Source organism: Pseudopipra pipra, chromosome 5, assembly GCF_036250125.1.
Source record: "Pseudopipra pipra isolate bDixPip1 chromosome 5, bDixPip1.hap1, whole genome shotgun sequence".
NCBI classification, from domain to species: Eukaryota; Metazoa; Chordata; class Aves; order Passeriformes; family Pipridae; genus Pseudopipra; species Pseudopipra pipra.
In genome coordinates this window covers 29,161,767-29,185,424 of record NC_087553.1, presented here as the reverse complement: position 1 = coordinate 29,185,424, position 23,658 = coordinate 29,161,767, and the positions used below count along the sequence as shown (strand labels likewise).

Below are 23,658 nucleotides of genomic sequence, written 5' to 3'. Positions count from 1 at the left end.
TCAGTGTTGCTGTTTGCCTTCCACTAGACTTGCAAAATTGTGAGTAATAATGTCTCAATAGAAGTTTATTTTCCTTTTCTGGTTTAAGTTAATTTTTTCTGTGGCGGAAACTTGACCTTATTCTCAGGTTGAAGGTCAAATTCTTTTACAAATGAGGACAAAATTAGATTAAGTTCCCTATTTTTGGAGAACCTCAATAGTGTTAACAATTATTCCTTTCCTATCTTAAATTTCTGATGCCATCAGAAAGGAGTGCTAGCACCATTGCCATCAGAAAGGAGTGCAATAGTCACACAGGAGACTTTTCATTCACAAGGGTGCTTTTAAATCCATAACAGAATGATGAAGACAGTAGGAGACACAGATTTTCCCCAATGTCCTCCTTATTGTAGACCTCTATTGCCTGGTCTTATTTCAGTTTTACGGGCAAGGAGGTGTTAAATTTTGCACTTCTGTTCTCCTATGTTTGAATGAGAGCCTGTCTATGTAAAATTACTGACATCTTTAGCATCTCGTTCTTTTGCCCAAGAATGCTATTTTGTACATGATAAAAAACTGTTCCTCTTACCGAGGCTCATATGCCAGGCTTGCTTGCAGTCTCTGGAATTAGAGCATGAACATATCACCACAAGCAATCAGCTGGTTGCCTTCTTAGGCATTTAGGCACGTTTGCTTCTCCTTGGCCTGGTGGGTACCTGAGGTTTTAAAATTCATGCTCTTAGAGCTTGCTGGGAACTGCAGGCAGGTTGCTGAAGAGGGTGTCCTGTTTATGTCCAACCCAGAATTATGAGGATTTCTTGGGAAGAATGGAATTCGGAAAGTGGTGCAACAGAAGTCCAAAGCTGGGTGGCCTGTGCTGCTTCCTGCTGTGGCCAGCGTGTTGTCTCTGCAGTCAGTGGTGCTGATGCTCTCCTGGAGGGATGAATAACTACAGCTTGCTTGTTTTGGATGCTGGGTTTATCAAGCCCTGCTACTTAAAAGCATTGTTTATTAAACCAACCAAACAAGGGAATTAAACAGATTATAGGCTTATCGTAGAGCAAGTAAAAGACAGAAAGCGTGTAATTGGAAGGTGGAGTGTTTTGACAGCTTCTGCAGATGGCAGTAGACAGAAGGGAGGATTGCGTTCCTAAAGTGTAACTTTTTATTAATAAGACTCAAATAATTCTAGCAGCTCTTTTGAGGGTATTGTATTCGTCCTGAAAAGTATGACTGGATTTCTTTCTAGGCATTGATTATGAAAGTCTTACTTGGGATTTTTTTTTTTTTTATTCATGATACAGAATGTTTTCTGAGCAGTACTATTGAGCAGTTTATGTGGTAATTTTTGAAGCAATGCTCTGATTTGTTTTTGCAATGCAGTGGTCTCCAGAAGGATCAGGAATTCAGTATTGCCTCAGAGACTTTGCACTATTTTATCATTCAACAGTGTTTTTGTATTCAGTATCATCTCTGAAGCAAAATATCTAAATAGATTGTTTCAAAATACTTATTTTTCAGAAAGTTATATAAACATAAAAATATTACAGTGAAGGATTTATTTTTTACATGCTTTTGGCTTTTGCCTTTTAAAAACCAAAAGGATTTCCTTAGGGATTTGCTTGTCTAAATCTCTTTTCTCTCCAGCATATGAAATGACAGGCTATACAAAGTGCCCAAATATTAATTTTTGTGACATGTCTGTATATTCATCTGTCAACCTTCAGTGAATTTTCTGGTTTTCTATTAGCTTGTCCCAAACTGCTGGCAAGCTAAATTTCTCTAACAGACATCAATTCGCTGCATTAAATTCCTATTCTATCCTGCAAGACGTATTGATTATTTTTTTCTTAGCAAAGTGACAAATACCATTTTCATGACAATAATAGAGATTGATTACAATTTTATGGAACAGAGAAGGAGCTGATATTGCTGAGAGAACCCTGGGGCTTATAAAAAATTGGGGAAAAAAATCATTGAATTAATAAAGAAATTAATTATTTTATCTGTTTCTGATAAAGCTGAAGCATTTTTTATATTATGCAAACTACAGTAAATGCATGATCATAGCTGCAGTGAGGCAAATTTAAATGCATTTATAACATCTGGTGCCTGAAATCACTTGCAGAAATACTAGTAATCCAATTTGAAGAGCTTTGACTATGAAATCTAGAAGATTTCAATAATTTTTTCAATGCATTTAGGTATGCATGATCACATATGCGTGATCATGCTGTGCTATCTCCATCAGTGGAAGCTGAACCTGGAAGACTGAGGAAATATTGTAGGGGTTCATGTAGTTATTTATTTAGGTTCTTTTTTGGTTCATTTTCATTTGCATCTCACATTATCTCTTTTGCTGGAGATATAAACTGCAGGTCGAGCTCCTTTACTCTTGCTCTCACACCTTATCCACTCTTTAAATGAAGCTGGATGGAGAGACAGTGAGGTTTCAAGATAAGACTCGAATATTTGAATTTGCCACAGTTTGTTTATTCATGACATTGTATCAAAACAAATTATAACAATGGAATTTATGCAGGGCAAAACAACATATACAATTTGCATTTTCTTTTATATATTGTTTGTAATTAAACAAAACAAAACCTCTTAATGGACACTTTCTTATGGGCAGGGTTTTCTATGTGTGATATGACTGTAAAACTCACCTTACATTCAACAACCATATATCAATTTTAATACTTTTTTTCTTACTTCAGAATGTATATTTTCTTGATTGATATATAATTGGAAAACTAAGGTTAGAGTATGATGGATGTTAGACTTTCAAACAAACTGGAAGGTAGGACAGAGAAAAAAACCCCATCACACTGATAATTATAGTCCCTGAAATGACACTTGATTTTGCGTTTAGTTTATTTTATGATTTTCTCATCAAGAAATATGAAGAACTAAATTTTTAGTCTAGGAAGAGATATTCAGCAAAGTTAGCTTACAGAGATAAACCAGAGTAGTATGCAAAACTAATTCTGTGGCTCCTGTACATGTAACATGTCAGTATGACTTGGAAAATTTTAGTCCTTCCTCCATAAAAAAAGTTATAAATAATCACAGTTCTTATTTAGTGTTGAGCCAAACATAAGCCTGGTTTGAGGCCAGACACAACAAAGTGTTTCAGAATTAGGTATGAGGGCATTCTTTTTGCCTTGTTTAGCATACTTACAAAAACTTCAGTTGTTTTTTTGTTTCTTAAAATTCCTGGTTAACTATAAAGCTGAAAATGAATTTTTCTTGTGTTTGTTTTTTTTTTGTTTACTTGAAAGAGTGAAATTATGTATTGTTTGCCTTCTGCTAATTCTGTATACACATATGTTGGAAAAAATGCAGAGCAATAGAGCTGGGGATATAGTATTCAAATAAAAAAGCAAAACAAATAAATGAGTACCTACATCCCACTGTGAAACTTGCATAGGAGCTTAGTGGTTAAAGTAACAATAGAGACAGTTTCTGCATTTGACTTATCATGTGATTCCAAACTGTTCACATACTTCTCTAAAATTTTCAACTGTAAACTTTCAGTGTAAAACTTATTTTAAGAGTGTATGTAAAACTGTCCCAGCAGGAGAAAGTAGAATGATGCCCTCATTATAAAAAAGAATGTCTATGACCTTTTAAATGACAGCTGTAGGACCAAAACATCTGGATAAACAGGTTGAAATTTTTCAAGGTGGCAGTTCTCTCTCAGGAGACAAGTCTTTGAAATGTCTCTATGAAAACAGTTGTGATTTGGTCTGAAGGTACTATGGTTTGCCCACAGGCGGTAAAATTTCAGTGATAGTATGTCCACCAGGTTACTCAGAAGAGCGGTTGGCTCAGTCTCTGCTTACACATCTTACGCTGTTTTTTCAGGATGTGCACCTGAGATTTGCAGGAGTCCTGGTATCGTTCACTGTTGGCTGTAAATTGTAAAACATTGGGCTTCCTCTTGCCTTTTTTACAGTGTGCTAACAAGCATATTTATGCCCCGAGAATTCAGGCAGTTGACATTGTTAGTGATTTAGGAGCAGTCTCACTTTTCCCTAGGACTTCTTCTTGGAAAGAAAGCTCTGTCCAAGTGGGATTGAGGGGTTGCAATTAGACTTATGTGGAGCTGATGAGGATCCTATGATTCCTTAGAGCAGCCACAGTGCTGCACAGGTGTGGATGCTCTGTCGCTAGCATCTCCTTTGGTTCTAAACAGGTGGAACTGCATTTGTGGGAAGCTGCTGCTGTTCAGCCCTTAAGCACCCACATTACTTTTATATGGAAGCAGTGGAGAAGTCTTGGTGTAGCAGCCCCCCAGAGTAGCCTTGGAGCAGAGAATAATCAGGGATAGTCCCATTTCCTGCTGCATACTTCAACCTTGCTCCTTAAAGCATGGTGAATGTGGGCTCTGTGGTAGACATGGGCATGGTGAGCTCGCTGTGGTACTACCTGGCTGGCCTCTCGCAGTGGGCTTTAGCATCTGATTTAGACTACATCCACAATGGTGCTGTCTGGTACTGTATAATGTCTTCAGTGATGTATTTCACTGTTGTTTTCTGGTACAAAATGCTGAGTTCAGAGGAGTTCTGGCAACAAACGGTGTGCTCATAACAGTGTTGCGCTTCCACACCATTTTGTGAAGCAGTAAAGTTCAGTAGCCGTAAAATGGCATCAGAAAATAGTTAAAATACGCTCTGTGACTTTTTGCTGGAACAGAAAATTAGCCCGATCTGTTTATAGCAAAGTAATTCTATTTGACTGCACAAGGCTGGGCAAATGCTTAGAAAAGTTGTTTTAAATATTATCCACAGCTTGAACATATGCAATCAGAAGTAATGTATTACCAGTGAAACAACTCATGAAATTCCTCATAGGAATACTGGCTGAATTTTGTTGTAGTGTTCTCGTTTTGGCTTGGTGTTCTGAAAGCAGCACTGTAGAATTTCTGCTTAAGACTCTGCTACGCAAATTCATATTTGCAACTAATTTTGGAAATGTAATGAGAGAACATGCATGTTTCTTATTTTAAGTTCCACTTTGAAATATAAATTGATCTGAAATCATTAAAACTGAATATAACGCTTGAATGTGATTGATGATTAAATTATCATTGCATTTGCTAATTTTTTTAATATCCTGTTTTTGTAGTGAAATCTTTAAGTATTTAGCCAGATGAGGGACTGTGGGATGAATACCTACTTTCATGCAGTCAGCGAAGGACTCTTAAATCAGTCTCTGGAGTTATTTAACAGTTACCAATTACTCCTGCATTGTAAACAATCAAAGTGCTTGTATCTGCAGGCAGTAGATAACCTGAAAATCAAATAGATCAGCTCTGCCCAGATCCTTGAGGAGATTGTCCTGTCAAGTAAAACAAGAATAAAAGATGTGATTGTAAACAACATTTGTGGGACAAGCAGGTTAGTAACATTAATTTGAAAAATAAATAAAGAACCACCTGTAGCAGGCAGTTGACATTAGGTGTACATCTTGCAGAAAGCAAAGCCTTAAGAAACTTGTGAGTATGTATATGGTCAATGGGCTTTGCTTCCTAATTGTGATGGCTTCCTCCATCTGATCCTTCCTTTCAGTGGTGTTGAAAACCTTTGCAGTTCGGCTTCTTTGAGTAATGAAGTGACTGCTAGCCCTGTATTTTTCTTTCTTTTGAAAGGGTTGTGTTTATGGCTAAATGCGTGTCATAGGGATTTTTCTTTAATATGAGAATTAATGAATTAATTAAATATAATACTGTTATTAACAACTTTTTTTCTAGTTTTGTTTCTTGTTACCGATGATAAAAGAAACTGATCATTACCTAGAAATTTTGATTCAAATATCTCCATCAGTATCTATTAAGTAGATGAGAAAAATGAAGATTTTTATATAACATTAGTTTAAATGCCATCAGTATTAGGAATAATACAACTTTTAGTGACCATTACACTTATTCCCACAGCACTGAAGTTATTAGGGATTTGGCCATTTAATGTAAATGCTGGAATACCAAAAGAGCTTCCAAACCAGTAATATTGTGACAGATAATTTCACTGAGAATACTAGACTGACACCACTATATGTGGATGATTGTGTTCATAGTCTAAATGCTAAGCTTCTTCTTTTATTTCAAGGGAAAGGATGGTGATAACAATTTATTTATAGTCATTTGTGATGGAAATATTTGGTAAATAAAAGAAATAGAGGGAAAAGAGCAAATCTGTTAGCTGCTGTTTTCTTGTATCGACTCTTTTTTTTTTCCTCTTAAAGATAGCTATTTAGTCCATTAGTGGGTTTCTTTCCCCTTCCAGGCTGGCTTCCTGTAGATTTCACTGTGGAGTAGCAGGTGTACAATTCCAAAGTGTCTTTACAAGTGGCTCAGCAGGGCTTCCTGTGCCATACATTCACTGGAGACAGCTCATCTGTTTAATCCTTATGTTTTAGTCAACCTTTCTTATTATGCGGACAGGGCTCCCATGCTCAGCTGGATTTTGACTCTCAGAACGAATTGATGGAGCTCTTTGATCTTTGCTGTGTATTGCATCTGTTTCATCTTTCATCTTAATGCGTGATCTTCCTAACTCCTAGCTGGCACTTTATTTTGTTTATTTTACTATTTTCCACTTGAGTCCATCAATTTTATTTTGTTCTTTTTGGCATGCCTTTTTATTTTCAATGAACTTGATCACACAGCTTTAACATTGTGATAATTAAGTTGATATGGGTAAACACAGGCAAAGACTCAGGGAGCCATGTTGTTTTTTTGGGTTGGCACTTTGAGTTTTAGGGCCTTGATCAGAATCCATAAAAGCAATTCATGTGATTTCTTGCAAACTTATGGATTACTGCACTTAGTATTTGTGATAAATAGTAGAAATGCCGAAGAATCATAGGATATGACAGCACATACATTTGGAGTAGTCTGCTACTGGGTATTGACACCTGAACTACAGTGGCATTGAGCAGTAGTTTGCAGAGCTGGTATAACGCAGAATTTTCTTGAGGTATATCACCTTGACAGCCTGACACATGAGCATATATTTAAGTTCATCTCTTCTAAATTCTTGTTAAAAATTAAGCAGCTCCTTAGGAACTCTTAAGCAGTAATGCTTTTCCTTAACTGTGAGTTTATTCTGCTCTAGGCAGTTTTGATTTAAAAATGTTCAAAATTCCATGTTCTAACTCAGTTAAATGCTGAATTACAGTTACATTTTGGGTTATCTTTTGTTTGTTTGTTTGTTTTGTGTTTTTATTTTGTTTGTTTTGGTTTTGTTTGGTTTTCTGTTTGGTTGGTTTTTTTGTTTTGTTGGGTTTTTTTTGGGTTTTTTTTGTTTTGTTTTGTTTTACCACCCCTAAGTTTTAGTATGACAACTAGCAAGGGATTACTCCTTCTCAAACAAAACCAGCGAGTGAACAATTTTGGCTATACTTTTTAGTTGAAACTATCAAAACAGCATTTTCTGGTGGTACGATTGATTCCTGTACCTATACAATAGAGTTTAAATTCTGTCCTCAAAAAGATTTAAGTCAGTGTTCAGTTTTAAGTGAGAGTAGCAATTTAATTTTTCTCATGATCAATAATGCTAGAGTGGCAAGACCATTTTCAAGGGAGCAAAGAGGTCTGCAACAGCTAAAGTCTTGAGTCTTTGCTCATAAGAGGTTTGATAGATTTCAGTGCAGTGTGGCACCTTACATGTGTGGCATACTCAGAGCTATACACTATTTTGCTGCACATACCAGTCATATTTTTGTCTTAGAAACCCTTTGGGGGTCTGCGACGTTTGGACATAGAGCATTTAAAAAAAAAAATTCTTTCTCTGGATAGGGCTCCTAATGCAGAACTTCCACCTCCCTGTTTGGTGTGGTAAAGCCTGGGGTAGTTGATTGTTATGTAATGGGGAAACCTTCACTTAAAAATGGAGGCACATCCTCCAGTGGTGCTTCACTGGTCCACTACATATGACCCATTCAGTCACATTACAGGGGAATCTTTTAACAGCTTTTTGCAAATACCATCTTTATAAGTGAAAAAAAAAAAAAGTATAAACAACTAATTTTTGGGAAACAGCAACATTTTTACTTTTGAACTTGTTAGGCTTGATTTCAAAGGAACACAGCACCATTGCCTCACAAAATTACTTATGTTAGGCTTGATTTCACTGTGGCATAGGTAGATAACACTGTTCCTATTGATAATTTCTGTGATGAAAAAGAAAAAGGACCTCAAACTGATATAATAAAGTTACATCTGCAGCTGCTGCAAAAAAATCATTTGATAATTTTTACATGGTATAATAAATATCTCCCCCGAAACAAACAAACAAACAAAAACCCCAACCCCCAAGCTATGATTTACTTACTGTTAGATTTCTTCTTTTAGGTACTGCTTGATATAAGACTTTGTAAGAGATCCATGTCCTCCGATACTGAAAATAATAGATAACAGCCATTGATGTGGAGACCAGTTTTAAAATATATAAGAAAAAAATTTAGAATTTGAAAAAAAATTTTTTCTGACCTGGTTTCCTTGACCTCCTTGTTATCCTTTTTTTGTTTTTTTAATTTGCCTTTGGAGCTATTGCCTTTTTACTGCTCTGAAATGAATCAGGTGTAAAATATTATCTGCCAGGAAATTAACCAATTGTATTGAAAGAAGTTCATTAAGTGAATTTATAAAATTATTAAAATCCTGGATGCCTGTATTGGGCAGTTTCACAATTTGAGACCTATCTTCATAGAATCCAGACCCAAAATGTAACTACATTAACACTATATTTTTTTTTTCTTTTCAAATGAATTATAAACAGACAATTTTAGTGTTTGATGTTGCTGGATTTTTTTTCCTGTCAGTTGGGTGTTTTGGCTTATGTCACTTTGATTGGATCACTGAAGTTACAACTTTTCTAATTGATCACGTACCAGAGTTTGTTTCTGCCACATTATTGGTGTTTTACGTTTCAATTTTATTCAGACAAAATGGATAATTTTATGAGACTACTTCAGGTGTAAGTGCAATTTTTATTTTGGGGAAAAATATAAAATGACACATTAAACATAAGTACCATATAATCTAAAGAGATTGTGTTGCTGTAACATAGCAGTATGTTTTCTCCAATGTATTTTGTGTCTGTTGTCTCCAGAACAATCATTTGTTTAATTCAGTTGTTATTTGTGTTCTATGTGTGTGTGTGCCTGCCATCTCAGTTTCAGTTTACTGCAGGTGAGAACTTTTGCATAGGAGATGCCTTCAGGCTGCAGAAAAGGCTTTTTAATCACAAAATTGGGAAGAAGTTTACTGTAAAATAGTGCAAAGCTTGTCTTCAGAGAAGAACTATTGCTAGCTCCTGGAGCCATGATGCTTAGATGTCTCACTTGACCTAGTGAGGGGCTCTTTAGGAAGGTGCTTTATATATCAAAAATATCTTTCCATTAAGACAATGCAAGTTTTTTTATTGTCTTATGTTTATGGAATGATACAAATCCTGCGCCCCAACCCCCCACCCCGCAGTCCAGAATTGTTAGTCTGAATGTTAATGAATTACTTGCCTTTTTAAAAAATAGGTAAACAAAACAAAAAATTAAGATAGAATTATTTTTTGTAGATTTCAGCTCAATCTTAGTTTCTTATTCACATGAGCCTTCCTGTTTTACTGATATATTATCAGTTATTTAACTGTGCACCCTTGGTACTGATTTTTGTCATTCTGTTACACAGGATAACTGTATTGAAATTCTTGTCATGTTTGTTAACTTCCGTGCCATGTGTGGGCAGAAGTTGGGAGCGTACATCAGGAAAGAAATTCCTCCTTGCTTGCCCTTAAATTCTTCCTGGACACCTGGTACTGGCCATTGTCAAAGGCAGGATGCTGGTGTCTGAGCCAGTGTATATATTCTTACTGGTCAGTTTAAGAAGAGGTATGTCTGACTGCTAGTGTAGGTAGCAGAATAGCAGAGCTTTGGTGTAAGAAAAAAGGAGTAGCAAGGAAAAAACAATTCACAGCTTTCAGGCTCATCTGCGTCTGGTCATAGCAGTCCTTTAGTTCATATCTACTGACAATATTAAAGTGGGATAAAACTGGACCTGTTTATCATGATCTGGGTGGAGAAATATCATGTTTCCCCTTCTTTCTTTGTTGGTTCCTAGAATATAGGCAAGAATTTTTTTTCTTGCAATGCATTAATATTTCACCTCTGTTCATTCTGTGCTAAGGATTGACACAACATGTGGCCTCTTCACATCTGCCTCATGGCGCTTCCCCCTCGAGAAGCTATGTGTGACCTTTGCAGACATTGTTCTGCACTGTGAAATTTTATTATTTCATTCTTTTCAGTGGAATACACATGCAGTTTATTATGCAGACTGCCTTGATTTGCACTGCTAAAAATAAAATTAAAAAGAAAAAATATCCATGACTATTTTAGATGCATACGATGTGCCAAAATGAGAAACTATACCATAAGCTCTCTGTCTGTAGTTACATATGCTCTTTCTTGGAGCGAGGGAGGAATTAGTGAGTGAGAGGGTCAGTGTGTCACCAAGCCTTCAAAGCTCCTGATTTCAGGAAGAGATTCACTGCAGACAGATGTCGCTCCTTGGACCTGGGCTCTGCTATGTGTTCCCCTAACAGTCCCCCCGAGGACTGGCATCTGTGCACCATCTAGCACTGGCTTTTTGCCCTTGTGTTGCACCTTTCCTTTTCCTAGTTTGTGTGTTGTAGTACAGTTGACCATATAGGCTCCTTATAAATTAGCAGCTGCTGAGCATTAAAAGTTAATTTAAAACCCACTGGATTGCAATGTGAAGTGTTCCTTTCATTACATTGTTCATTATTTTAAATGTATAATTTACATATATTATTGTTTAATTTCACCCAATTTTTAGTAACAGGGTACTGAATGGAAGATTTACAGGATTTATGAGACTAGAAATGGAAGATTTATTAGATGGGCATTTTTAAGGTTAAGCTTATGAATAGGTATACATTACTGAAAATAAATGTGTTTATGTCCATTTGGGATTGTGAAATACTATTCTGACTATTGATCAAAATGTTTAAAAATATTTTTCTTTTTTCTTTTTTTTTCTTAGATAATGGATTTTCTATACTTGCTTTTTTTGTGTGTGATTTTTGTTTTTTGCTTTTCTTTGCAATTTTTTGTGTTCTAGGAGTGTAGCAAATAATGGAGAAATCCTGAAGTAATCTTGTCTTTACCAGAATAAATCTCTACTTTGAGTCTGTACCACCATTATTAGGGTCATGGCTTGTGGTTTGTTTTTTTTTAAACTGGTTATACTCTTAGTTAAGCAGGGACTATCCTTTGTTTCATCTTTCTCCTTTCTAAGGAAATTTTTCTTTTACCTGACCCCAAGTTTACTCTTCCTTTACCACTCACTTTCCCTTTCTCATCCTATATCAGGTACGTTGTCTAGTTGCTTCCATGGAGGTCTTTGTGCACTTTCTTTGTGTATTCCCCTTGATATGTTTCCTTTTCTCTGAACTCTTGTTGTGTAGAGGATTTAGTAATTCTAATATTTTTGTCTCAATGGACAGGAGAAAAAAGACTACTGAAAAAGGCTACTTTTTCAAAAGGTTTGAGGAAGGTGGAGGCCAAAATACTCAGAGGAGGTGCCCTGCCCTGCTGAAAAAATTACATATCTAATTCCTGTAATATGGATCATCTCATAAATGTTACTATTTATGCTGCTTTTGTCTTAGACAGTTCGTGGATGAATAGAATAATTCAGCTTGGAAGAGACCTCCAGAGGTCGACTAGTCCAGCCTCCTGCTCCAAGCAGGATTAAAACTGAATTCAGATCAGCTAGTGGAGAGACAGTACATCCAGTATACGAGTCATTCCACCAGCATCCAAGTATGGAAATAGGTATAATAATTCATGCTTAGCAGATTCCTGTCATGCTGCCCTTCATCCTAGTCATGACAGAGGAGAACATAGTCATCAGCCCAGTTGCCTTGTTTGGCAAGGGTAGATGAAGTTAATTCTATATCTGTACACAGTGAACTGCGAAGTAATGAAAAAGAAAAAAGTGTAAATAAGAGAAAACCTGGTGTAATTATTGAAAATGGACAAACGTAAGTGCTGCTGATGTGCCAAGTTTGATCCTCCTTTCATGCTTCTCTTAAATAATCAGTCAGGTCAGTCTGTATCTGTCAGAGACCACTCTTCTTGTTTTCCGGTTTGACCGGCTCAGATCTCTTCTGAGAGATTAGAAACCTAGTCAGGTGTATGCTGGTGGCTGACTGGAGATACCTCTGTGGATAGCCTTATGTATCTGATGATTTTGGTTCACCTTCCAGAAAAATGAATCAGTAGCTATGGCAGCCTCCTATTTTTGTGTCTTTCCCAAGTCCCTCACTTATCTGCTGTGCTCAGTTATTTCCTCTTGCCTTAAAGCTCTGTGCTAGGATCAAGACTACTTCTTCATATTTAACAGCTGTTTAACAAAAGCAAGATCTGATTTGAGTACAGCAATAGAATTGAGACCGAATAGTTCACAAAGGGCTTCCTTAACTTCTGACTAAAATCCTCTTGGCGGTAGATATTTTAGTAAAGTGAATTGATCATTTGAGTTGGGCTAGGACTGAGGTTTTTAACAGTGCGTCTGACATTGCGTTGGTGACAATGTGTTGTGGAGGCACTTGAGCTAGATCTCAGTTTGTTAATGATTTGGATATAGTTTGCAGAGTGGAACTGGTGTAGTCTTCAATATCTGCCTGAGAAGCTTGGTGAATATTTCATCAGTCATCCAGAATGAATGAAATTATGACATTACATTTGAGGATGTGATTTATTTTCTTATCCTCGTCCTTTCCGATAAATATCACAAAGCAATTAGTTGTGTTTAATAATGAATTATGAGTGACATAACCATTCCTATATAAAATCACAAACTTTCCAAATGAGAAAGATATATAAAAGAAAATTTGACTTCTGAAAGACAAAGCAGGCAAAGGCCAAACTGTAATTTCAAGGTAGCGAGGTCAGGGTGTGATTGTTACTCCCTCAAGCTACTATTTTCTAATTGTCAATATTTTCTGTTTGGATTTCAAGAAAATGTGCGAATTTTAGCTGAATTACATGTGAAAACTTTAAAGAAAAAAATATTGTTTTCAATGGATTTACTGAAAACAAAGATAATTTTATGCTGTTAAGTCCAGAGCACCTTCTTCACAATTGATATAGTATTGCTGGATACCACCTTAAATATTAAACTAGCTTTCAGTTAAGGTGAAATAAAAATAAGATCACATTTTCTGAAAATATATTGTTTTGGAAAAGCAGTCTTTGGTTGAAGTGCCAGGGCAGCCAATATACCATGAATCCAAAACTGGTCATAAAAATTTTTACATGTCCTTATAAATTTTTATTAATTGATAAATGTACTCATTCTATTTAGTTAAATGGAAGGGTCAGCAGGCATTTTGAAATGCATCAAGTTAGTTGATGGGGGCTTTTGTCCCAGAATGTATTACTTTGGTAGCTTTTATTCTATCGTAACCCTTGTTTCTACTTCATATGAACTACTGTACTTTGCAACATATTTGGGTTGTAAAAAAAGGTCTTACTCTAAGAGCATGATTGGCCAATGGTGTAAATGAAAAGCCCAAATATATTCCTATTTTCTAGAGCAATGCTGACATTCACTATCAGCTCAAATTCTGTTAGGATTCTTTTATATTTTGGGCTTATAATATATTTGTGTGTTTAACCTTCTCAAAGTGTAGTCTTCACTAGTGGGGTTTTATGTACGATCAGACTAGTTGAGGGGAAGATGTATACAGAGAAGCCTTTAATGGGAGCTAACTGCTTCTGTGGGCCCAATTAAGACTATCCAACTGTGATACAGAGTCCCCTGAGAAACAGTGTGGTCTGCTTGCCTGGATTTTCTGAGGTGGGGGGAAGGAGGCCTAGAATAAGAGAATATTCAGTGCAGCTGTGAAGAAAAAAATATTTTAAGAGTTTTCTTAGAGAAAAAAAACCAAACCAAAACAAACAAAAAACTGCAAAAAACCCCAAAACAAAAGTGAAAACTCCAACAAACCCAACCCAAAACAAAACAAACAAAAGAGCAGCCCTCAAACTTTTGGTATGCAGTATTAACAAAGGTCGAGGTCAGCTTTACATATGCACTGCATTGTAGACTTGATACTGTAGTAGCTGTGCCTGAGATCTGGATGCGTTGTTGGTCCAAAATCAATCTTGTTGCTCCTCAGAAGGCAATGAGAGATAATAAGTACTATTCACCTGATTGCCTTCCTGTTCTGAGACAGCTGGTGACGCTTGTCTTCCTGATAACCGGGAGTTTCAGATCTAAGGCAGGGATAAAGAAAAGCTGGGAGCTTGCTGAATCTAAATTTGACAGTCGATGACTGTGTAGAGGGTCAGGAGGGATAGAATCTGTGACACGTATAAGAAAGGAACAAAATTTATCTCCTCTGGTTGCAATGATTAGATGTCTCTTTGTCTGGCTTTCTTACAGTGGATGATTGATTGTACCCGCCAGCTGGCTAATATCATAATTAACAAAGTTGCTACCATGTCTGAGAAGTTTAATCGAAAAAATTGCCGGCAGTATGATGCCATTGTCACAGAGATCAGAAGCGCTGCAGTGTTGACTTTTGTACTGGTGGAGCCGCAGGACTATGTAGATGTGCTGAGAAGTCTTTCGCTAGGATAACTAAAGGTATGTTTCTTTCCCTATACATTTCTTCACTGTTAGTTCTCTTGAAAAATGAAATACATGGTCCTTTGATGATACCTTTCATTTCAAGGTGCCATGTGAAGCTATTCTGTTGTATTTTAAAGCAGTTGCAATGGCAATCTAGAATATGTTTTATCAATGCGTCAAAAGGTGAATAAGTCAAAACTGTAGTTCGGTGCTACTCACCCTTTCTAAGTGGTCTTCAGTGTCTTGCCAGATGCTTTTTGCAAAAAATATGGATGGAGTTGTTTTCATAGCTAATTTTCTCAGTTGGAAGGACTACAAATGCTGTTGACAGTCTATGTTCTAGGAACTTGTAGTTGTTTGGGGTTACATTTTGCAATATTTATTTTCAATCATTACTTCAAGTTAGAATGTAATTTAAAAGGTATAAAAAAACCCCAACAACAGGGAAAATCCCATATTCTTGCGTCCATAATTCAGTGTTAGAATGTGTCGGTAAAATGCTCTCTTCTGTATATGTGTATTTGTCTGTGTGTTTGTGCGTGTAAAAGGAGAGCAGCATCGGTGCTGATAGCTGGAGATTCACTTCACACACAGCACCTTTGTAAAATATTGGCTGAGAATCTCACTCCTTTTTTATATTTACTTAGTTTTCCAAGTTAAAAATTATTCCACTGAGCTCTTTTTCTGTGCAATTGTATTTTTACATGGGTGTGTGTGCTCTCCGTGGTAGTTCAGTTATGCTCTGGAGTGTGTTGAAAATGCCAGCCTGACATATTGCTAATGAGTGTGCATATTGACAGTGACGGGGGCGTGTGTCTGTCTGTGTGCCATATATTAAAACAAAAAGAGGAGAGAGACGGAGACAGAGAGACACAGAGAGACACAGAAGGAAATATTGGGATGGGAAAGAACAGTTTATTTACATTACGGTATGTCAAAATGTTATTATGGCTAAAAAATCCATTTTAAAAAGACGTGAGATTTCTTCCTCACAGGAGCTGATATGGCCATGGTAGGAGGATAAGGGAGACCCATTTATTTTGTTGGTATTAATATTTTTCTGCCAAGTAATTTTGACTTTTTGGTACCAGTATCTAAAATTTGGGAAATTAATTGTTTGCATTGTATTTCAGTGCTGTAATGAGCTCTTCCTGAGTTTTCTGTTGCTTTTCTCTGTATCTTTACAGGTAAACTAGTTCTGAGCATTCAGATGGAATTGTTACAGTAGAATTTTGAAGGAATGTATTGTTGTATAGCTGAAATAGCTGATGTTTACCTAAAACCAACTTTTTGTTGAGATGTGCTCATTTCCATTTGATAACTTTCTATTTCAAGTTAAACAATTTTCAAGTTTTGAGATGATATTATTGCAATGATAATTTAAAACTAATTCTGACTTGAATTTTTCAGAGAGATTTTTCAGTTCTCAGTCAATTTAATAGCAGATAAATTGTTTTTAATTATTAGACCAAAACTGAAGGGATCAAATATATATAATTTTTTAAAAATTTCTTTATTTGTTAATGGGCTATTCCCCAAAAGAGACTTCTATTTTGTGAGGAAATACTTCTTTGCAGGCCAGAAACATATTCCTATCATCATTATTATTCCTACCCTTGGTAATGGATTTTAACTTATCCTTGTCAATCTACTACTTTTCAAAGATTTGCTAAGCAAAATTAAAAATCTATATTTCGTTTTGAATAGAAAATGCTGTAAACAGTGGCAAAATAGATTAGTATTATGATTGCAGACAATAGGGAAGATTAAGTTACTAAAACAGTATATTGTTGTTCTAAACTAAACCCTGTAATATTTTGTGTAATTGAGACTTTGTGCATTGTTAGAACTCGGTTGGAATATCAAACGGTTGTGAGGATTAGAGCAGACAACTAAAGCAATGTCACAGTAGATGTGGCTGGTTTTTAACAGGATTATCTTCTGAGATGTGTAGAAATGAGCTCTTGTAATAGTTTCATAGGAATTAATAATTTTAGTAAAATATTAATGGCAAATGTGCTAATGTAAAGAATTAGAGGATTAGCAATGCATTCTTTTGCATGGAAATAAGAATATAATAAATGTCCTGCAGGTGACTGAAGCTACTGCAATTTTATTGGGGATTAAAGTTTGATTGACCTTTGCTGAGGTGATTAACCCTTCTGAAATTAAAAGCCAGCAGTAAATTATTCTGTCCAATTTAAATGCAAACACGAATGACACAGCATACTGTTCTAAGTGTAAGAGAAAAAAATGTTTTAATTTTCCTTTTGCACTCAGTGAGATGTGATTGCAGACAGCACACTGGGCTGTGGTAGAACTGACCAGTGGCACCTTGCCTTTGCTCTGCTCGTTCCCGCCGGAGCAGCTGTGCCACGGGGACGCCGAACTTCAGAGCCGCTGCCTGCGATGAACCTTCACATGCAGGAATGTTGGCAGGAGAGTGTGGAAGCACATCAGCAAGGTAAGCAGTACAAATCACTGTAGATGTGTTTTATCTGCTCGTGTAGACCTCGAACCAGCTGATGCACACACAGGCGGGCAGCGTAACACAGGTGAGGGTCCCTGCCCGGCCTCGCAAGGCAGCTTGTCAGAGCTGGGCTGCTTAGATGTGATCCATCGCAGAATTAGAAATAAAGCTGCATGTATGTTGGTTGAGGTTTTTTTTCCTTTTCCCTAATCCTTAAAAGTCAGATGGACGAGCTTGCAAAATGCACTTTTTGACTGACAGAGCAATTCCACAAGTACAGACTGAGTGCAAGTGTGCGAATTGCTGTGCTGTACAGGGTTGTGATTCCCATCCTTCCCACAAATGTGAACAAGTGGTTTTTTTAGATTGGAGCCGGTACATCGTGCTGGATGTGTAGGATCAGGACACTATCTTAGCAGCTTTCTAAAGCCTGTGGGATTACTTGCATGTGTAAAGTCACACGGTCATCAGAGTCACATTGGCTGTGCCACTGAACAACATTTAAACATCTAGAAAGTAAATTTCCAATAGATTTTATAATTCTGATTCACATCACAGTTGGTATGTTTGTGTGCAAACTTTATTACTTAATATTAAATTGGAAAGACCCCAGCAATACGCTTGTTGCATTTTTTTATAGATCTTTCATTTAAAGTTGAACACTTAAAAATTCCTCCCAGAGTATCTGCCTTGCTCGTTTGTTTTTTTTTTTAGCAGACAAATGAATGTTGGGGCAGTGATTTGTTTTATAATGAATTACTCTTAATTTTCCCAGAGTAAGAGATCAGTGTGTTGCTACAAAACAGCGTACTGTCTAAAAGTAGTTCTGGAGGACTATAACGACTCTCTGAGGGCTTAAATTTACGCTGACTAGAACCATTTTAAATGGATCCAGTTCATATATTTTTGTTACTTTTTAAAAGAAATTTGTGTGTTTGCTAAAAGCACAGAAATAGTGGTAAATTAGAAGCAGTTTAGTTACTTGAGGTTGGTTTAGTTTGCATTAACAAGCCCTTGAATCATTACTGTCTCCTTCCTCCACCTGCTGGTCCAGGGGAGGGAGACAAGTGGGTCAGGTCTGCACCCAGAACTCTTCATGGTCCTTGGCACACACTTTACTGGATCTACCATAGATTTTTTTCTTTTTACTTTTTTTTTTCTTTCTTTTTCCTTCCTCTCCCTGAGTCTACCTCTTCCTGCCCACCTGAGAAGAGATAAAATGGCTCTTTGAAGGCTTTTCCTTGCATGCCAGCAGCAGTAGTACTGGGAATTGGGCTGAAGGGCAGAAGGGCTACTGCAACTGTTTGGTCTCGAGTGGACTTCCTGCCTAGGAAAATTTCCTATCCTTTCATGCAGCTGTAAGGCATTAAAATGATAATGAACATGCTGTGTGTATTCTGTATTCAGTTTTTCTCCTCACTTTTCATCATGGAAGATTTTGTATTGCATCTGTCAAGGTAGGGAAGTCCAAGGAATTGCAGTTCAGAAATTAAGGACCCTGAGGTAGCAGCTCACTTCTGTCTCGTCTTTTCATTTACACTTTAAACAGCCTTCAGAGAGATGGGTTGCTGCTTCTGGGACCCAGTGAAGAAAGTGAGGAATAGATAAAAAGCTAAACTTGTGGTGGAATGACCTAGATGGAACAGCTGGCAAAAGTATAGAGGGGATACTCCAGGGTACTGAATTATACCTTCAGGCTTGGGTTAGTGGGATGTTTAACAAAGAGATCCATTTGCCAAAAGGATCTCTGCCTGATTTTTAATTATGGAACTAGCACCTCCTTCAACATTTGTAAATTATTGAGTTTTTTTTTCCTCATGTAAAGTTGTAGAGTACTAATTGTTGGCTTTTGGCTCTTGTTTTTTCTTTTCTCAAACTAAACATTTTTGCCTGTCCTTAAATTAACCCTATGAATACCAGGGACATGAAACATTTCAACAATTTTTCTGTTATGAATAATGAGTTGCATGCTCTATGGAGAAAATAAATGTGAACTTTAAATATGTATTCCTTTGCTTATAATTCTGGAATGCTTTTGAGTGCTTGGAGTAGGATGAAACTTTTCTTTAAATTGAGGAAAACAGTATTTATATGTTCTTTGTAGTCATACATATCCCTCTTACTTTAGTTAACAATAGTAGGCATATAGCATCCAATGTTTTTTCTTTTTTTAGTAGCAAGGTGTCTCCATCCTTTTACATATTTTACCAGCCAACTTTTGTATATAGCATTTTCTTTTTTGAGATAGCCATTATGCCCTTGTCTGTTATCAGCTAATACTACCATACATTTATTAAACCTCAGCATCAAAAATCCCTTTCAAATTGTGTGAAATAATGACACTCTAGCATGATATAAAATTTTCAAATGGGTGATGCATCAGGAAAATTCATGATGAAGTATGATGTATGCTATATACATACATGGGTTCAGTGAAGAGATGCCCCTAACTGTGTCTGCTTGTATTTACCAATGTGGTCAGACAGAACAGACAGGGCAGCATAGTAAAATATTTCTGGAAAGTCTGTTGGAATACTTACTATATCTGACTACTTCAGGCAAAAAAAGGTACTAGCAATGTGGGAGGTGGAGGAGGGGGGAGGCTAGGATGTTGTCACTATACTCCCTTCCTACAGACTATAACATTTAAAATAAACAGTGTTAGTCATTACACCTTCTGTTTTGCTCTTTTGAAAAAGCATTTATCAAGCAGGGCAAGTTCTTTCAGAGACAGGTCACATAAGACTGTTTCGATGATTTCCACTGTATCTCATGAGAGATTGGACAGCTGCTTAGCGTGTGATATACATATAGGTGAGTGTTTCTCTCTTACAGGGGAAGAATGGAAAAGAGGTGAAGTTATAATGTTGTTTCCCTTCACCAGTGCCCCTAGTGACAATGGCATAGGGAACTCCATATATTTTTAAGTTGGTCTGATAGTTGTTTAGAAATTATCTTGTTCAGCATTCTAACACTAGCAGTAGTCATTGTGAGTATTTGAATAGGAAATACTTCAAAATTTTACTCCTTCAGCAGCTTTATTTTCCTTCTGAACTGTTTTGTCAATATTTTTCCAATATGCTACTAATATGCTACAATTTTTCCAATACTCTACTAATAACTAAATGAAAATTGAAGGTTTAAGACCATTTTAACTGCAGCATATGTCAAGCATTTTTATAATGGAACAAAACAGTTTTCTGTATAGAGAAAACTTTCTGAATAGTGATATATGCACTGTATTATGTATGATTGCAAAACACACTGCAATTTCAATAGCTGTATAGGGTAAAGGATTTTTTCCTTTACAATGATGTTTTTAGCAAAAGCTACATATTCCATATTGCAAATCTGCACATAATGAAAATTTATTATATATCCCTCACACAAAGTTAGCCTCAAATCAGGGAGAAGATACAAAAATAGTAGATTGATTGTAGACTTCTGCTAAAAATCAGTAATTGCCTAGGTATTTCTTTTTATCATGGAAAATTAACTGCAAGTTGATAATTGCATTTTTTGTCCATCAGACTTGTGTAGTTTTCTGAAAGAAACTACAGAGAATTGAATTTGAGTAACTTGAATAGCTGCATATGAAAACTCTTGGAACATAATGTTACAATGAACATTCCTTATTTCCGTTTCAATAGAAATGAAAATTCTCTTATGAATATACAGTTTCTTATGCTGCTTAAATGTTGGGGTTTCGGGGTTTTTTTAGCAGTGTTTTGAGGGTTTCAAATTTTGGTTTGGGTGAGGGAAAGAGAAGGAAAGGGTATGAAACTTTGTAGGTCAAGGCAGAATATTTTTGAAATATTTCCTACTTTTCATTCTTGAAATGCATGGTGGTAGAAATGTCTAGAAGCTTTTCTTTAAAGTAAATGAAAATATGTCTTCTTTGAAGAAACTAAATTGTAAATTGAGGGCATTTTCATGAAAATTTGTCTGACTGAAAATGAGAACAAGTTGGACAATCATGTTCACAGTTCAAAAACTGCTTGAGGAAACATTAACTTTTAAATACTTTAAAACTTTCATCAGAAATTAATCCACTCTTCCATGTAGAAACACTGAGGAAAACATTTATATGAAAAAGTTATTGTCCAATTGCTGAAAATACAGACCAATTAGTGAGATTTAATTTAGATATTTGTCACTGAGTATGCATCACGTATATGTTAGAGCTGATTTACCATTATTTCCTTGCCTTATTTGCAAAAAGAGACTCCTACTTATTGAAATATTACTGAAGAATCTAGCTTTCCCCACAAATTACACACTTTTTGCATAAATGTGCCTAATTACCTGAATTCAGTTTTGATTAGCAGTGTTAATTGATGCAGCTGTGGATGGGCTCTGTTTACCTAAATTACCATGTGCAAACAGCAATATGTCTGAAAGTGAATATGCTAAACTGAAAATACTAATTAGCTAAGACAGATTGTTATTCAAGTCACATCTCAGAGCTTTTTAATGAAAGCCTGAATGTGTCAAGGCTTTATGATATTCAGACAGAAATGTCTATATTACATATGAATTCTAAATTTAATTCAAGCGAACAGATGGGATGTCGACCGCAGTTCTTCTCCATCGCTTTCAGTATTAATGTGAATATTTTACTCTACTGGATACATTTCTGAGTATGTGTATGTGAGAGAGAAAGAAGTGTATGTGTGCATGTGCGTGTGTGTGTGAGAGAGAGAGGAGGGAGGAATTCATTGTGTGCTCTGACAATGTATCAGCCAAGAACAGCTAGCTGGTCTGTTTTGGATCGACATATTTGCAAATTGTAGGCACCTTGTTTCCCAGAATGAAGATAAACAAACTATTTTGCAAATTTAATAAAGCTAAACTGTAAATGCAATAAAGCCAAATAACGGAAAGGTTAAGTAGATCTCAGTAACAGATCTATTACCACAGCAGAGATTTCTCCTTTTGCAACAATAACAAAAATATATCAGTGTTTTTTATATGAGAGGACAATTGGGCTACGTGTTTCAAGTTGTCATGGAAAGGATTTTAATTACATTAATCTGTGGAGTGAAATACAAACACAATGTGTTTTCTTAATTTTATTTAGAACAGCACAGATTTAGGTATTCTATTAATGCAATTAATTCCTCTTAATAGTTCAATTGGATGCAAAACTGTAAATAAGTTTTAAAGTAGTACAAAAGAATATCTAGAGCATAAGTGTTCTTAATATAGATCAGCAGCCATACAGCATATGCCCAGTCTCCAAACCATTTATTCTTTTTCTTCAGAGCTTAAATATTCAGAGGTCAGCTCCCATGTGAAACTCAGTAATTCCATCAGAAGCTTTTCTCACAATGTCTTGTCAAAATGAAAAGCAAGGGTTGTAAGTACTGTGCCTAACTATTTCTACCAAAATAATAATTAGAATTGTGATGTTCTCATTTTCTTGTTTGGCCAGTTTTTGCATAAATGTTCTCAAGGTATCTGTAATGGACCTGGTTCAATGTAGATAGCTATGGTTATAGTTATAAAAAGTGTCAGATTTTTGATCTGAATTGGTAAGAATCTATTTTCTTCTCTGCGTTGCAATGGGAGAGAGAACTCCTTTGACTCTGTTATTCCACAGTTATGGTGAACAGAATTTGGCCTGATTACTTTAGTTTTGTGAACACAGTACTCCTTTTTCAAAAGGTTCAATAGTTCTGTTTTTGTGTAAGTTGACATATTGAGCTGATAATATTTTCTGCAAGTAATTATCTAAGCTCCTAAACTTTATACCTGAATCCTTTAGTCATGCTCTCTTGTATTCCATTAGTGTAGGCTTTACAGATGGAACATATTCCTAAATAAATTAGTCCCAGGTACCTTCATTGTTCAGCTGACAATTAGCTCAGGCTGAAGAGGAGAACAGTAGTGGTGCAAGTCAGATTTGGACCACTATGATAAAAGAATCGCTTCATTCCTATTACAGTTGCTAAATATGAGTGATCCTCTATAATGAAATGTCTCTTCAGTTCAGACATCTGACCTAGTAAAGAGCTTTTATCCCTAATAAATCACATTTATCAGGTGCTCTGAGTCATAAAATGTTATACTAGACCATTTAATGTCAAGTACTTCACCACCATCAATAGAGCTTGGCTTCCTTATGCGAGGTGTAGCTGAAAGAGAGAGAAGCATTGCCTTCCAGACAGAGCACAGAAAGGGCAAGAGGCAGACACACAAATCCAAACCAGTTTTAAGATGGAGTTTTAAAAAATAATGAAAAATTGCATCCAGTGATTTTTCTGACTAGCAAATTTCTGAAATAAATGTTTCAGAGACAAGCTCTTCTAGACTGGTAGATGAAAGAAAGGACAGATTAACCCATAGTTCAAAATAATCTGTCAAGGCCTTTTTTTCAAAGAAAATGAGGTACCAACTTCCACATAAAGGTTTTAAGAAAGCCAGCACCTGATGCAGAAAATCTCTCCAAACTTTGACCTTTACTCAATCATCATTTGAGAGCAAAATCAGTGAGAAAGGAGTCTGCAGTATTTGCTTTTGGCCTTCTGAATAGGAGTTC

General features: G+C 36.1%; 1 long non-coding RNA gene across 1 annotated transcript in view; it reads left to right on the top strand.

Moving 5' to 3' along the window:
* The window catches only part of LOC135414541 (uncharacterized), a 230,631-nt gene that overhangs the window by 190,255 nt on the left and 16,718 nt on the right, over positions 1-23,658 (top strand). Inside the window, exons 11-12 of the long non-coding RNA XR_010430715.1 lie at positions 14,459-14,662; positions 16,928-17,111. This is a non-coding gene — a long non-coding RNA (uncharacterized LOC135414541). The remainder of the gene's footprint in view (positions 1-14,458; positions 14,663-16,927; positions 17,112-23,658) is intronic.